At 40.2% G+C, this 18,287-nt stretch overlaps 1 protein-coding gene across 1 annotated transcript in view; it reads left to right on the forward strand.

Annotated features, from left to right (window-relative positions):
- Positions 1 to 7,841: 7,841 nt before the first annotated feature.
- The window catches only part of tns1a (tensin 1a), a 94,977-nt gene continuing 84,531 nt past the window's right edge, over positions 7,842 to 18,287 (forward strand). Inside the window, exons 1-3 of the mRNA XM_018661010.2 lie at positions 7,842 to 7,863; positions 8,669 to 8,757; positions 15,034 to 15,129. The gene's annotated coding sequence lies outside the window, so the exon portion shown is untranslated. The remainder of the gene's footprint in view (positions 7,864 to 8,668; positions 8,758 to 15,033; positions 15,130 to 18,287) is intronic.

The raw sequence follows: 18,287 nt of genomic DNA on the forward strand, positions 1-18,287 counted from the left end.
CTGAGTCTAGCCATTATTAGCTCTTGCAGGAGAATGATTATCAGTGCAGATTTCACATACTAATATTCAATCCATCAATCCATCAGTATTAAGTGTCATTAGTGTAGGTTGTTACTGTAATTGGATTGTAGAAAGAGCACCACAGATCAGATGAGTTTGATGCATTAGTGCTGTTACTGCATGTGATATATTGAAGAAAAGCAGTTCACATTTTATTTAGAATTCTCATATACAGTATAATGTACGCACCAAATCAACTATATGTCTCCCAGCAACGATCAATGACCCAGCACATTATAAATTCATGAATTCTCACTGTTACTGTTACAGTTGTTTCTGTTGGAAAGATCTTTTATACATAGGACCTCCTCCAGTGAAACTTAACATCCATGTAGAATAGATGATGAGCTCTTCACTGGTGTATATGGAATAAATGTGTAAATGACGCTGTATAAGTAAAATGGCAAGCAGTCAGACTTTAAATATTAAAGATTTGAGATACAACTGTGACTTGGAGGAGGTGATTACAGTCTGGCTGTTGGCCTCACGGGGGCACTGGATCTTCTAAGCTGAATCCCCATGACTCTCAGTCCTCATCACTACATTTTAGATGATTAGCTTCTCAGATTTGGCACAGTAGATTCCACAAGTGGTCCTGATGCACTGTATTACACTGTATTATAAAACCTCATCAGAGCAGCAGTGTTTCTATTACCCACTTCCTTCAGTGCCTCCATTATCCACAGACTTTCTTACACCTGGCATTAAAAAGGCTGCATGAAGAGGAGGAAATGACCAGGACACAGCTTTGAGATTTAACCTTTTAACATTTTTTTAGTGTCACAGCAAAGCCTGGTGACATTTGATATGGCACCCAGCCCCTGCCCATTTACTCACTCTTACAATGTAAATCTTTAAAATTGCCTCACAGATATGTAGTTGATTTTAAAGGCTCAGCACAGCTGGATACTGTAGTTTGAAACACAGATGACTGACACAGTGTGGTGTGATTCTCAGGATGTCTCCTGGTATTGCTATATTTGGCTTGACCTTTGCCACTAGTCATCATTTATGAACTCTGTGCAGCCATCTGCTGTTTCTGGGGTTCATTTCTATGAAAATGTGCAGCTTTTACCATCTCTGAAATGATTTCTTTAATCATTATTTATTAGGGCAAACAATACAGAAAATAAATTACAAGATTTGTCTATTTACAGTGAAAATCTTAAAAAGGTTCTCAGATCAAGATAAGTACGACTACTACTCACAATCCACTGTAGTTCTCTCAGATAATTATTTCACTGTGTGTGACAGGAGGTCAGATATTATACTGCATATATCAGTCTTTATTCTGATAAAGTTACAGACATTGCACATCTCTTCTATTGTGACCAGTGGATGAAATATTGTAGTTAAGTGAAATACAATGAAATACAAATGCAGTTTTCTCTCTATATTTTTGTGTGGTGTTAATATGACCAGCAAGACAGCAAAAGCACTGGGTGAATACACATATTCTTCTGTCCTGTTCATTCGATCATTTCATTCTTGGTGGAACCACCTTTCTTTATGTCTCCTGGTAGCTACTGATGTACTCATGGACCCTCCTCTTCACACTGAATTCATTTCATTACTTACACATTCTGAGGAAGCAAACAGTTTTTCACTGTTCAGCAAGGACAAGCAGCATTTACATCAACAGCTCTTTCTCTAATTCATCCAACAACACAGCTACAGGTGACTGGATTCAACATGTGGATAAAATACCTATCTCTCTTTCTTGGGACTTCTCTTTTTCAGAGAACAGTTCCTTTGCATTTTTTCTTGTGTTTCTTCCCTGTGCCCTTATTTCATTTATATCAAATGGATTGCTCTTTTTTCTGACGGTGAGATTTAAGCAGCTACTGTGGCAGCCACATTACATTCTGGTAAAAAATTTATCAGCGAGTGGTTTTGGGATAACCTTTGTAACCACTTTAGTTGTATTGCCTTCTGTGGTGCGTAAGCAGACTCAGATCTATGGATGCTGGTGCACAGTGCAGTTCTGTCTGCTGCGTTGTTTTTTCCTGACCTCCCAGATGACTTTGGCTCTAATGGCCATAGAACGTTACATATTCATTTGTAAAGGCATCCACTACCTCAGGATGGTTAATTCTGATAATGTTCACATCAGTTTGGGGATTATTTGGCTGGTCAGTGTGGCAGTGAGCTTTCAAGGAGGATTAGTGCTGAGTCAGAGTCTAGCTTCCAGCAGCAAACCAGCAGGCTCCTATGCAGTGCTGTTACCATCAAGGAAAACATCACATTCTCCCTGGAAGGGAACATAAAACTTTTTGGGCCCCCTTCTGTCATTGCAATTTTTTGTGTATTGGCCATCTGCTACTGCTATGGGTGCATGTATTGTGCTGCTCTCAGGGTGAGCACAGCTCTTAAGTGTAATAATCACAGAGCCAACTGCACTGTGGGAGCAAAACAAAAGTACCCTCCCGTGGGATGATCATCCCAATACTGACGCCACTACTGATAAAATTAACTCCATTCATCAATGCAGCTTTCCTTCTCATCTGGAACCTGCAGATTAAGCAACTACTCTTTTCTGCATGCCAGAAATGCCAGTCTCTGGTCACGACAGTGAAGAAGAGGTCGTATGTGAGGTTGAAGACAGAAGGCAACTGGAGAGGGAGAACATGGCAGCTACACCTCCTCCTTTGCCTTAGCCAGGTGATGTTTTACCCCCTTGTTCCCCTTGAGACCACTGGTCTCTTTAGCAGAATGAATCACTGCTCCAGTAACTACAAATATGCCATTGTTGGTCAGATTTACCACCAAAACAGCCATGATTACATTTTATGTAAAATGAATTTGCCAGTTGTTTATGCTATGTTTCATGCTTTTCAAGAGGAGGATGCCATTATTACTAATACAGCCTATTTATACACCTGTGTAGTCTTGACAAGAAATAAATGATAAATAAATAAAGTGCAGCATCTACTCCCTTTCCTTAATAAAATTCAGCTTGTTCCCAGGAAGAAACAGTTACAGCAATATTGAGAGTTGTAAGAAGTATACATGGGTGACAAATGAAAGGAAAAACTTGAATATATGAGTGGAGACACATAACGAGTGCAGATGCTTTCACACAGGTGCACTGCATGGTACAATTAAGCAATTAACATCCAGGTATGCTCTGTGGCAGAGAGTGGTCTCTAACACCATCATCAAAACACCAAGTGAGGGAATATCTTTTGGAAGAATGGTGTTCAATCCCTCCAACAGATTTCCACTGCAAAGACCTTTTTTTTTACGTTGTCTCCTAGAACATTGGTAGTTTTTGACGTTTTGAAGAAAAGAACCACAGGAAATAAAAGCAAGAATGATATTTCAGTCATACTCAGCATGGCAAAATTGCCTTGCCTTGTCTGTAATAGCCCAATATAATCATAAAAATGTATCTTGTTTCCTTTCTCAGTTCTCAGATACTTTAAAGTGGTATATATCATTGTGGGATATTTAGCCCCAGCATCATTTCTCTTTTTGCAAGCTGGTTGGTTGCTGGTTGCAGAATTGTAGTACCCATTTGTAACCACAGAGAGGCAGTGCTGCATTTTTCAAAGACAACTGGCCTGACTGCAGGTGTGAGATTAGTCCATGTGTTAATGCGACATCCACCAGGCTCTCCTGAGCTCTGGTGCAGCTTGCTTGTATTATCATCAGACTGGGGTTGGGGGGGTTGGGGGTTGCAGATAGATACAACCAGGCCACTTGCAGATGATTGGTAAATGTTACTGATGATGTAATGCTGAAATTACAGTAATGACCAGCAGGCAGGATATTGTAGAAATCTATTTGAATACAGGTTTGTTTGTGAGAGCATTTAACTTCTGCACAATGTGTGTAAGAAGTACCGAGTGTAGGTACATGAAGACTGTCATAATCTGAAATGAATAATGTGTGTGTATATATGCCTGTGACTCTGTGTGTGTGTGTGTGTGTCCTGTAGGGATCACAGTGCCAGTGCAGCTTCATTAATCTCTCAGCATCATGGGACTTGTCTGAACTCTAAAAGAGGGCTAGAGAGAACAAGCTGCCCCCCCAGGGAGTCACTCCGTTTACCCTCCACACACCCAGGTCACTCTTCATATCACATCCTCTTCAACTACACAATGTCAAACCTTCTGGTAAAAAACACACCCGCTGCTGCTGATCTGCACAGAATGTGTGCGTGCTGCAGATTTGCGTGTGCATTTCTGTGTTTGTCCGTGCATGAAGAGTGATAGAAGGTGAGATTAGACAGTGAGACTTTTTCAGCAGTAGCAGTATGTGGGTCATGCTGAATGTGTTGCATGATTTCTCCAAGTAGGAAAAGGCAAAACTGTGCCACAACTGTATCATAAATATTCATCTCCCCTTAATAATGCATAGGAAAGCACATACACTGATTACATTACAAAACATACTGCCATAAATATCTCTCACATAGAGAGATAAGACTCTCACATAGGGATAGGAGTCATACTATATAGATACTATAGAGTAAAAAACAGATTTGAGTCAGATCAGCATAAAGATATGAGGATGTTATTTGCTTTTGATAACTGACAGAGATTCAGCGGAATACATCAGTAGCTGTAGTCATCCTGGAATCACTCATGAGCCAGTCAAACATTATCAAATCACTTGTTTTCCTTTCCTTTTAAACCATTGCACCCTTGCACAGAACTGATTCTGACCGCATGGATTCACTGCAAAAGCTTCTGAAAACAGAAATGTAGACGAATGAGAAAATAAATGGTACTTTTAATGAAATATCCCAGAAGGATGTTACAGGTTTGGCCTCCTCACTGCTCTGATCCACCAGCCACATCCTTACAAAGCAACTCTGTGCTTCTCTCTTGGTGTGTCTGAATGTTAGTTGTTTTCCTGCTTTAGAGAATTATTTCAATGGAAAATTTCCATCCTTCAAAGAAAAGAGTTGGACAGGATGGTCCTGAAATTGACTCTGCATCTTGCACTTTAGAGTTCATAGCATGGTGCAACCATAAATCCCTGTAATCACTGATATTAGATTGTACTGTCCTGATTGGTTGTTATTGGCTCAACATACTGTATATTTCTCATCAGTGAAGTTTGGAACTCAGCAAACTCTCCACATGCTGCTTCAGCAACTCTGCCCCCAGATAAGATCATCAGTCCCAAATCGTGATCAGTTATAATTTTTCTTCTTTAATTCTGATGCTATGTTTAATTCTTGCATTGTACACTATCTGAGCATAACTGCCACTTAGGCTATGGGTTAGGTTAGAAAAAGATTGTGTTTACAGTTAATAAAAAATGTAATAAATTTCTGATAGGTATGACAGGATGTGAATGAAAGCTGAACATACAACATACCCGTCATCCATCACACTGACTTCCATCCTCACTGTGCGTCTCACAGAGACAGTCCTACTGTAAAAAATGGCCTCATAGGGGCCAGCTGCTTATTATGACCCATAGTTAAGTTTTACTGTAGGTGACTTCTAGTGGTTGTTGTAATAATGGCGGGAGAAAAGGAGGAAATAAGGTGGCATTGTATAAAGGGTGACTATTCCACAACCTTAACTTCATGCTTGTCACTGTAACCAGTACATCTGTGAGTCGTATCACTGTTACCATGACGATGAAGGCCCTGTACACTTGCTGCGTAAGGTGTAGTAGAATCGTCCAGTATTGATATAATTCGTAAGAGTCTACATGAGTGCAGGACCTCTATGTTTCCAGTGCAGGGGAATGGTCAAACAGCTAATGTACAGAAGAGATGTAGCCTGTGCATGCCTGGGTCTCTAATCCAAGCTCCTACCGTCTCATGGAACAGCTTCCATCACAACTTTGCCACCCCCACTGTTGCTACCACTGAGCTGGCACAAAAACAGTGGTCGACTGCTGGTTCGTCTCTCGTCTAATGAGCTTGGTGTACGATTTAAACCTTGTTTTGCGCCCCTGGCTTCTGGCATGGGGAAAAAAAATACCAGGATTGCCAGTTTGTCAGTGTTTAGGCAGATATTAGGCAGATGCCAGCAGCCACTTTGGGGGCCAAATGCCCTTTGACCTTTAATGGTAATAGGAGGGTTGTTGAGGAAGTAAAACTGTTTCCCTTTCCCTTCCTAAACTTTACTGCAGGCTTCAATATTGAACAGTACACAGGGTGAATTATAGTGCATGTAGTTGTGATGTTACATGCACCTCTACGATTGGTGTGTCACACATGACTGAGCCGCTGTGCTGGCTGGTAAGAGTTAACGGTCCTTCTCCCATCCCATCAAAAACACAAAGTGCTTATCTATATACATGTTTTCATTTGCACAGCAAATGAGAAAATGTTGGTTGTGCTGAATCAGGGTGATTTTTTTTCTTGCAGGCTGAAGCATTTCAGGGGGTTTTACTTTTTATGGTGCAGAATGTACAATATATAATCATGTGATGTTCTCCAGCCCATAGCATGTGTGTTAGCAGGATGCTGTACACTGATGGCATCTTTCTGAAGCAGGTAAAATGCTTTATACTGTGAATCCTTTAGTCAAAGGACTACTGGTCACTAACATGTTACCCAGTGGCAGCAGAGCAGACTGGTACAAGAGTATCTGGGAACTGTCATTGCTAAAAGCATTTTACAATTCATTTAATTTTCTTTTTACTTCCACAGCAAGCTGACTGTTGCCAAGGTCATGCTCAGATTTTATTTTTTGCACATTTTAACATTACTTGAGGTCAATCAGCATTAAATCACAGAGTGTGACCTAGCCTTCAGGAAAATTAGGTTATTTGAGTATGAGGTCAAACGATTGACCTATTCATCTATGATCATGATAACTTACATTAAAATGCCTTCAGGAATTCTTGCTTCTTTATCACTTCTGTATCAGATAAAGTCCAGCTGGATAAGAGGTGTGAACAGGGGGTTCCATGGGGAGGAGGTTTGGGATGCGGCCGAGGCCCTGTGGTCACCTGGCAACCGGCGGAGCCTGTGTTTTAATGTTCCTCTGCGCACTGTGATCAGCAGATGCATTAGGATGATGATGACGCACTGAGTAGAACAAAACTGTGTTTAATGGGCTAGAGGCCCGGCTGCTGAGCAGTGCTGGCACAGAGCACAGAGTGGAGGCGGGGGATGAAGTATATGTGTGTACCCCTATCTTTTTTATATCCATGTTAATTAGTATACAGAATTCTTTAGAGTTTATTGATCAAGCTCAGTTTCTTCCTCATTGACAGTACAATTAAGCTTGTGGAAACAGCTGCATGTGTGGAGGAACTTTCTTAAGTCTGAAGTAAGTCTCTTGTGATGTCAGAGGGGATATCTCCATAAACCATATCACCATAAACAAATCGTTTACATCCCTGCATTCAGCAGAATCTCCAGTCTCTCACAGTATAAAAATTTGGGCAATAGGAGTTACGTTCTTTGACTGGTAAGCCAGAATTTGATAGATGTGTCTCAGCTGAATCCATAGTAGAAACAAAGCACTTACAATCACCATGGCAACTTCTGGGTGCAGTTGGGCACAAACAGCTGTTTCAGATTATTTGATTAGATTACTTCTCTGATGGCTGTGGTGTTTATCACACATTTCAGTTTTAACTGGAAATATAATTTGGTCTAAATTGCTATTTTGCTGTAATTTAGATTCCGTTTTAACAGATTTTCACGATGTAAAACACAATCATTGATGGTAATTGTGAATATATAAAATATGTCAATAAAAAACCTCAATTTTCAAGCTTTCTGTGTTTAACACTGGAATTGCTGAGTGTCCATGAACGCGTCATTTAAGTGCAGCTGCGTCAATTTGGGCAAATAGTTCATTCAGCTCCGAGGCATGTGAGGTGAGTTAACCTGTCTTCCACCAGCCAACCCAGTACATAACATAGGGTGGGTGCAATAAAATTATATGAAATTGGTAAATTGATAACTGGTATATTAAGTTCACAAATTGCATGAAATGTTGTCTCTGAAGCTTAGGCACCATTAGGTATTGTACTAACGCTCGCCAACGCTAACGCCAATGTAGCTACGGCTAGCGACGATAGTTAGCAACTACGCTAACGGTCGCTAATGCTCAATGTAGCCATGTTAACTAGCACAAAGAGAAGGTGACATTAACTTTTATTTAATAGAAAATGTCTTAATTACTCTACAACTCATTTACCCAAGCACAATTATAAATTAAACGTGTAATGTTGTTAACACTTGGCTAACAGAACAAAATGCTTATTTACAGTGTCAGTATTTTTGCAGCCAGCAACTCAGTTTAGCATTAGCTTTTCAGAAATTGCATAAATAGATTTGCAATTCATAAACTAACATTACACAAGTGGAATATTGTTTTTTCAAAATTTGACTTACAGGGGATGCTTCATGAAAGTGAAGAGTACTTCCAGAGTTATTAGGGTTCTCCCTCCTAAGATTGTGAATATCCCACATTTTACTGCAATTCACTGTTTTGTTGAGATCATTTAGGTGGTGGAGCGACTGACTGACCAAAAGACTGAGAGATAGACATTTTAATCTCTAAAGCTCTGTCGCTTAAGTGGCTAAAAATCTGGTGCTTTATTTTTATGTTACAGCATTAACACACATTTAATGCTTGATATAGCTAAAATCTCACCCTCATCTGTTGTGCTTTGGCAGTGGCCACCAACGGCTTTGGGAAAACCCTACAACTGACTGCAGAACAGCGTCAAAGCCACAGTGGATCTGTTGTTGACCTTCACAATCAGGTAACTGTACAATAGCCTGATTCCTCAGCCAAGAGACCATAATAAAGCTAATGGAGCAAAAGAAAATAGAGAGAACAGGGGGAGGGGACCAGGACACAGCCATGCATAGGTTCCCTGTCCAATCTCCTCTGTGGGGCATATGGGCTGTATGTATATGATGTCCCATCATCCATGTCTGCCTTTACATGAGCTCTTCCAATTCTCCGTTGCTCTGTTCCTCTTCCACTCTCTCTTCTTTCATGTCTGTATAATCCTCTTTTGTATGACTGGTTCATAGTCTCTGCTTTTTAATCAGGATAATTAGGCTTAGACTTCTCCCATGCCCCTCTTTTCCTACAGAAGATGGTGGAGTCCTTGTGCTAAATAATGTTCCCATTATTGGAGGATAATCATCTAAAAATTATTTAAAGATTATATTTATATGACAGTGGTGAAGGTTGAAGAAGAGCCAGTGAGGTGGTGGGGTTTATGGCCAATGATGCTTTAGATTCTCCAGAACAAAATCCATTTTAGTGACAGCGCTAGGCTTTACAGTAGGAAATGAGATGAGGATACAAGGCTGCATCATAGGGCCCTGCTCAGCTTTGCAAGACTTCTGCCTTGTATCTTCTCATTGTCTCTCCTGTTCCAGACACAAAAGATGGTCTTTAATCATTAGAACTGTGGGTCAGTAGTTTTAGAAATGTCTGAAATATCTGTTGTTTCAATTGTTAGCATCAAGATAAGAGCTGAAGTTCACACTACAACATAATGCAGCACATTTGTATTTTATTTCTTTTCAACAGACAACAATGTAATTTTTTCCCTAATCAGTTTAAAGCTGCTTATAGATGCAAAGTTAACTTTGACCAAAATTTGATTCTGAAACATGCAACCATTGTTATTGTTAGAATGAGGAGTATGAAAGAGTAAAATGTTTTCATATTGATTCCCGCAAGAAATCAACACCATGTCCACAAAAATCTCTACTTTGCTGTGGATATAATATTTGAAAAGTTCATTATTTTGTGTAATGACTTGGTAATATCAGTATATATCTGGTTGATATAGCATTAGCACTGCAGGTCATATGTTTTAAGTCAAAAATGTATTTCAAAATGTAAATGTGCATGCAGCCAGCCACTTATCTCCTGCCCCTTTGCTCCTCTTGTTCCCTTTCCCCTATCAAAGCCAAAAGTGATTTTCCTTTTCTACTTGTTTCAAGAAAAAAATAAAACTCTGCGCTCCATAAAAGGACATATAAGATAGATTTTTTTTTTTTTTTTTGCAGTGCAGCATTGCCGAGCGCTTGTGCTGCTCAGCAGCCACAGTAACAGTTAACAGGATTAGGCATGGCTTACATAAACATCTCCCATGGCAACAGTGCACTGGCACCAGGCAAAGGCAGGGAGAGGAGCTGTCACCGGAAAACATCATTGTTGGTCTGGTCAGCTGAGTGTCAGCTGGCTTTGATGCATGATGTTTACAACCATGTGTTCCCCGTGCATGCAAAATGTGCCCAGCTCTGGAGTCAGCTATGGAGTATTAAAGTCTTGTTTTACTAGCAAATATTCAAACCTACCACCATCAATTTTGGTCACTAAGAAGTAATCCTACAAATTGAGTCGTTTATGTGTGATATATGTTTTTTTATTTTGGTGCAATTTTTCCATCAGTCCAAAGCCATAAGAATGCAGCTCAGATGATCTTCGTATGTTATAGCTCCTGTACAGTCTGTGTGTGTCTCTGTGTTTGTGTGCTACATTGTTTTGTGGCCTGCCAGTGTTGTGACAGTTTGGCAGCAATGCCTGAAGTTGTGTCCCATTGGATATACTAGGCCTTTAGAACGGTTCATTTCCCATAATCCCCTCAGGAGAGACGCATTGCTCACTGCCTCTCATGGCTCTGAAGGAGAGTAGAGGTCTCTGCGTCTCTCGCTGTTTTCCTTGAAATGTTTCTGCTAATATGTGGTCGACATTTTCTGTCCACGAAAGAGGTCAGGTTTGCCAGAGCTTTTAAGGGGACAGAGGAGAATCTGGCATTTTCACTTATATGGCCTACATAATTCAGTGCTAAATGTCCACCCTGTGTAACAGTATAACTGGCTTTTCAGACATTTATTTAGTTTTTATGAGTCTGTTTAAATCATTTAAAGATGCTACAGTATGTTCAACAATTTGTTAACTGCAATTTACATGATTTTATTTACAATCAGTGAAGTGGGAAATGATGCATACACAAAGACACATATTCACACATTTACCCTTGTAACCACACAAATGCATATACACACAGTTTTAGGCTAAGGGGAAGGTTGATTGGGCGTCCCAAAACAGGCAAAAAGCAATGCATAATAATAAACGTGTTGTCACTCACGAATAATGCCGTTCCCAGTTGTGATACCCTTTGGCCCGGTAATATAATATTTGGGAAGGACTCATTTTAGGGGGTTTTGTGACACTTACAGTGATATGAAAATATGCTAAAACTGGATTCTTGACATACTATTTTTGACACATAGAATTTTACAGTGGAACAGTGGCCTGGGCAAAATGACAAGGTAACAACATGGAAAAGGTCTTTCTCATTTTCATGGGACCTTTAACATCTTTTCTCCATCACCTAACCATTTCAGCAACTCCTCTTTTCTTGTAATCGTCTCTCCATCCACCTTCAGTGTCTGCTGTTAATTTGACCTTCCTCCCTCCTCTTTCTCTGTGTTTCTGTCTGCTTTGCTCCGTCCTTTCCCATTTGTCCCTTTCCCTCTTCTCTCTGCCTCTCAGCTGAGATAAGGAGATTTAGAAGGAAGGAGAACTGCTCCAATGTCTTACGGGTGGGAAGTTTTTGCTTTTTTTTCCTTTCGCTTGTCTATTTCCCAAACGTTCTTATTTGCTCAGACAGACTTCAATGTCACTAAGTAAATTTAATGTCACTCAGTGTGACAGTTTAGTATTGGCCATATCCAGTGTGTCCTCTGTCTCTCATGTCTATATTTTTCACCTTGTTGGTTCTCATTCAAGGCTGCTGGGTACTTCATGCTGAAACAAATTCAAGTTCTGGTGTTCAGGTGTGTCCAGACAAAGCTCACAACGAAGTAGCACGTTGGCTATTTTGCTAATTAGTCTTTTACTGGGTCTTTACCCAGCACCCCAAACTGTATAAACATGTTTAGTTGATCTAAAAATCATGCAGTTTCTGATCTGACACCACTATCGACAGATCAGCAAGATTGCCACTGCAGAAACACCAGCTGGGGCTCTGAAATGAAATGTCTTTACTTGTTAAAGTTTAGTTCATAATGAATAGGTATTAGCAAGAACTCTTGTCAAGAACATGGAGTCAAATTGTTGATTTCCATCTCTAAAGCCCAATAAGTCTTCTCCAGATTGGTCCAGACAGATCTCTGTATCTTTTAGCTGCTGCACAGTAATTGCTGGGATTACAGCATTTTCTTGTGAAGGGCTTTAAGTGTGTGAGGGACTGTGCTCCTCTGCTCTGCTTTTTCTTATACAATCTGAAATGCATTTTCAGTGATTATCCAGAAGACATTCGGTCTCTACTTTATGTTTCCTCCCTCTGGCTTCATGGTTATTTTCTCTAATCTTTATCCTCAGCACTGCAAATTGCCTCCATCCTGATATCACATTGCTGAGTCTTGCTTTCTGGATGAACTGGATGGTGCTGGACTGTCACTTTGCCTTACAGTACAGTCTCAGCAGTCGGTATTCAAATCCAAGGCCGTGATTGGTGATAAATGTGTATAATTAGACTGAGTAAGGGCCTGTAGTCTTCCTATTGATTTCATGGCTCATTTAGGGAATTAAGAGGTCTGCAAATTCCTAAGCACAGCAGACAGGATGAAGGGATTAAATGGAGAAGGTCCCATCTCTCAGGGATCCAAACTTGCTTTCTTACATGTGCTTACAGTTATTTGTAGAAATTCTTGTGACCACGATGTGGTCATAGGGTGCAGCCCAGCTCCAATAACTGATCTAATTTAATGTTTTGAAACTGCATCAATGATATCTAAAGGAGAAAACCCAACAGACTTTTTCTTAGAGCTATTTATCATGGTTAAATGTTTGCTTTGTCCTGTGCCACTCAGAATAAATCAACCACAGCTGAAACGTGCCTCTGACATTGTTGTTCCTGTCCTATTTACTGTTGCCGCCACTTCTGAAGGGGGAGTGTATGATCTAAACACAGCGTTCACCTTGAGATGTCTCCCCTGGCACTGGTGTGTTTGTCGACCACGAGGGGGTCTTTAACCTACATAGGTAGCTACATTAGCAGGGCTAAAAGCACGCCACTAAACAGCCAAGTCAGCAGCGGGACATGAGCTATGAGTTGGATGTTCGGACATAAGGGGGGCGGGGGGTGTGGGGGTGGATAACTTCCCTCAGGCTTTTTACAAGCTTGCTCTAAATGAAAATAGGCACAATACAGTATCCTGCTGCTGTGTTCTAGGCACACATCCTGTGTTGACCAGAGGGAGGATGATGAGTTATATTCTATAAACATCATGCAGATTTTTTTAATTTTACATCTGTACATTTTTTTGTCTTTTCCCTTTTATGTTACTTTATAACTAATATGAATAAATAGGTCTAGTTGTGAAGAAGCTAAACAAATGTGTCCCAATAACTATTGTTGTGTTTATTACATTAAAAAAAGTCTCTCTATATATCTATATTCTCTCCCTATATACACCTCTGATAACTACATTTCAACAATTATCATTCCACTGTGCCATCTATATTTCAGCTTTTTTAATTTCTAAAAAAGAAAAAATCCTTTCCCACATGCATTAGGCTCATTAAAGTGAAAGCTGTGTACTGCACATGATTTAAAGGAATGTAGTGGAGAGTCAAGGGTCGATTCTAATTTGGCCTCGGACTGCAGCTGATTGCAGTGATAACGGTGCTGTTGAGTTGCATTACGCTGCTGTCGTCTGGCTGATACCTGATTGCAGCTTATCAGGAGCATTTACATCACTGATTACCTCCTGCCTGCTGCATCTGAACCCAGATCAGCTGTCCTTGTCCAGACTGTAAGACAGTAAAACTGAAGTCCATATTAGGATTTGCAAAATGCCAAGTGTCAATGAGAATACAAATAATTTGTAGAATAAGGCAGTAATAAGGACAGATTTCAAAATTGAAGATTAAAAACATCTCTTAGAGGCAATAATTAACAATGTTACAGTCACTTTCGGCTTCATCTTCACGCCTTCCCTCCCATCTTCTTCTCTCCCTTGGGATCAGGAAAAGAAAGGTTAGAAGTCGCTTTGTGTGTGTACGTGTGTGTGTGTGTGTGTATGTATTGGGGGGGTGGGGAGTAGACGTTGCTGGATAACTGAGTTTCCCTTGGCAGCAGGCCCCGGAAGTGTCACCGCTCATAGACCTCCACTCTAAGCGCATCCAAGTGCTTCCCTGTCCCTGCACATAATTTGCTCTCGCTAAAGATGAACCTGTCACCTGGAGCAGAGATGGACTCCACACTCTGCTCCATCAGTGTAGTACAACTGAATCTCTGCCTTTACTTTTTCTCTTCGTTTATTTTAAACAATAGTAATGATTATAATTAGGATTTTTTAAAAGATCAGGTTCACACTTACTGAATACTGAATGGTTCGGAGATCACTCAAGTACAATGATCCAGTGTCATTGAGAATTACTGATCAAAGCACCTTCACTTAATAGACTGAGTCATTGATCACAGGCCACAGGGGTCACCTCTGTCTCTGCAGTGCTTTCTCTTGGATTAGATGTGATGAAGAGGGACATTTTTGATACAAGAAGGTGTTGCTATTATTATGTATCATTATGTATTATGTATGGCACCTTGCACCCGGAAGTCAGGACTGGCATGCCTGCAGTGGAAAGGCAAGGAAGGTATTCAAACAGTTCATTTAGTCTTAAAGATACATTTAAGAAGGTAAAACAAACTGGCTGCATCCACTGTGGTTTTGCCTGAGCAATGGAAGAAAAGAAGATTAGTGAATAATGTATCTCTGTTTAAAAGGAAGGCAAATACTGAGGCAGAGGGAGAAAAGGGCAAAAAGGGAGAGAAAAGGAGTTAAAATGGAGGAAAGGAGAAAGTGGAAAAGAAGGAATATAAGGAGGGGGAGAGAAATAGAAGGCAGATGAATCTGTGTGTTAGTGAATGATGAGGTGTGTGATGGAACCTAATCTGCTGTCTACTCAGTACAGTGAACACTCTGTGCACTGAATGTGAATGGGATGCTGGTGCAGAAAACTAAACTGCACCTCCTACTCTCCCCTTTTTCTCTTGCAGCTTGTATACCAGGCTGTCCAGGCTGTCCATCACGACCATGGCCATTCAGTTTCCATCGTGGGCCTGTATGACACTAGAAGGCTGCAGACATTGGTGGTGAGCTGCTTTTACTAATTATTATTTTGATCGAATGGCACTGACTTTTTCACAGTTGGGACATCACAATTTCAGTCTGTTGTGTTATTTTCCTTGAGCAAACCAAAGAATCCCATCCTGCTATTTTTCGTAAATAATTCTGAATAATCAGCCACGTGCATGAATAATGAAATGTGATGAAAATCAATACTTATTTTGTTGCCTTGTTTCCAGTCTTTATGCTAAGCTAAGTTAGCCAGATTCTGATAGTGTGGGACCTTGGCATGACAACAAATAAATATAATTCCTTAAATGCCTTAAATTCCTTAAAAGTAATTCAATGTGTCTGAGCATTACCCAACCAGAGTTTTCTGCTTAGCCATGCTGACATTGTTAAAATGCTGTAGTATTAATAGCTGTTCATTACTCCCAAAATGAAAATTACTTTACTGACCCCATCTCCAGTAACGCAAAAAAAGCCAACACCAAGAACAGAATATACACAAAAAAATCCCTTAACATCCCTTAACAAGCCAAAAAAATCCCTTAACATTTGTCTGTAATCTCATCAAACTGGGGACAAATTTGTCTAACTCTATTCATCTCTGATTAGACCTTTGAATCAACAAGGGGTTTAACAGAGAAGATGCCCTGTATGTATAAAACATTCATAACAAACTTTGTTGTGAAAAGCATTACCTCAGATTGGGTTTACTCAGACTTAATTTGCATGTGATGAAAAATTTACATGAACCTTGCACTGGGCAGATGAAAAGATATGAGTATGCAGGTGAGGCTTTAGACCTGGAGAAATGGACATTATAGGTTGGAAACAAAATCATAGCATAACACAACATTAAGGGACAAGATTTAATGAATTCCATGAATACGAATGTGAATATTTCAAATAGTGATAGACAATGTTACTCGAAAATCTTTGGTGCAATAGAGAATAAATCATTGCTAACATTATTAAGTCCCTGTTTTTGTGTACTTGGTGAAAAATGATAGATTCTGATCCTGCTGCAGATGACAGGGGAAAGTCACTGAGGGAGAAGTTTTTTTGGCAGGCTGCACTTTTTCACAGGGTTTCCAGTCAAACGGATAGGCAGTGTGACAGGCCAGTCAATAGAAGTCAGCAGTGATTATGCAAGTTGCTTATGCCTAATGAGAAAGGTCAGCGCATTGCCAAGAGAGTGGGACACATGCCCAGTCTCACACTGAGATGTACTGTACACTCTGCTGTAGAATACTGTGCTGTACAAAAACATACTCCTCATTCATCTGTGCTGCGGAAAGTGAAATGCCCTCTTAAAAGAGAAATATTCTCCCCAGTGTGTATAATTTTTTGAATTTGACTTCAAACTAGTATAAAATGCTGCTGTTTCATATCTAAATGGTTTCATATCTCTGTTAAAAATGCTTGAAATGTGTTGCAGTGCTTGCAAAGTAAAGCAGGGAACCAGTTCAGTGTAAAAGGAGCAGGTCCACAGGATATCATCAATATTGTTGACGTAAAGGAAAAATACACTGTCTGCTTTGCATTTCTAGGCCCATTTGCTTTTTGGTGGCACATTTTTCTTATTCCTACAGACAAGTAGCCAAGCATAGATGTGTGAGGTTACACAGAAATGTTTGCAGCTACAACAGCCAGATCTAAAACATCAAGGATGTACGATGTCAGGATTTGCTGTTGGTCCTTCAGCATCAGACAGTGAGGGCTTCTTCCTGTAGAGCTGCCATTTTACATCAACATCACAGTGACATCTTAACATCGACCACTGTAAAGGAAGATACTTCTGTTTTTCCTCCTAACTGCAGCTTGAGTTGACCAAAATGCAATGCAGCATGAGGCATCATATACTTTACATTAATTATATATTTGCACCTTTGATTGAAAGCAACTACTTCAGACTCATCTTTGAGGATATTGAAAGGCATTCTGGTAAATGCGGGAATTGTAGTAATTATTCTAAATACAAGGTCTACTTATAATCCCAGAGTTTTAGACCGGATCTCATGGCCCTCTTCTTCGAATGGAAGTTGCTCAGGTGTCATCATTAGACCTTATTGCAGGGCTTTGGTCATGTGATAACAGGTGGTTGTACATTGTGTAACTCCTGTCTGTGTTCAGAGATGGGTCTCTGGTGTCTTCCTTGATCTTCCTCCGGCCGACAGCTGACTCGATGCTATGACTAGTGGTCTGTTGTTTGCAAACAGCTGATGTTGTCTGCTGCTCTTTCAGTCTTCTCCCCAGGGTCCTTTACCAATGTTTGTGGTATGTGCTGAATACTGACTTGACTTTGATCCTTTAAATACAGTTTAGTAACTGTAATACTGTGGTGACCAAAGAGACGAGTCCCAAAGGTTGAGAATGAGTCTCAGAAATTCTTTTGGATGCAGTAGTTGACGGGCTGACATCAAGACTTAAATGTCCAAAATCATAAACTGAAGGTTGCATTTTTTCCTCTATTGCATACTGGAAGCTGTGCTTCATTATAAACTCTTTGCATTTTGCTGTATCATTGGCTGCTAGTGAAGAGGTGCCTTGCTCAAGGGCATGTAAGTAATTTTTTTTAACCTGAATGTTTTGGTTTATGAACCCAAATAACACTCTATTTTCATTCATTCATTCATTTGTTCATTCATTCTTTCGGTGGTTGCTCTGCATAAGCAGTGCACCGCAGGTGAATAAATTATATCATACAAATTATTGTGAATAAAAAATGTTGACTTTATAAGTAATATTTACTAGGATACTGTTCTTTCAGGAACATATATGGCCACATGACTTACTGTATTTATATGCAGACATTTATTCTGAAGAGCAGATTTCAGTATAATATGAGGAGTAGCTCTGATGGGAGCAGTTCTCTGTCATCATTGGAAAGATTTGTATTTTTTATTGCCAGCGCATTTCCATATGGCCAAACAATTTGTGTTATGTTCCCCCCCCCCCCTTTGGTTGACAGAACAGCATCCTCTCTACACTTTATCTCCCTCGCTCATTGCTTTGATGTGTTGTGATTGCGTTGGTGTGGCGGTTGTGTGCAAGGTGGGAGGGGTGTGTGTGTATGTGTGTGTGTGTGTGTGTGTGTGTGTGTGTGTGTGTGTGTGTGTGTGTGTGTGTGTGTGTGGTGGGGGGTATAGCAGAGAAAAGCGTTCTGCAGTGAAAATGT

The sequence above is a fragment of the Lates calcarifer genome, linkage group LG7_2, assembly GCF_001640805.2.
Source record: "Lates calcarifer isolate ASB-BC8 linkage group LG7_2, TLL_Latcal_v3, whole genome shotgun sequence".
Lineage (NCBI taxonomy): Eukaryota > Metazoa > Chordata > Actinopteri > Centropomidae > Lates > Lates calcarifer.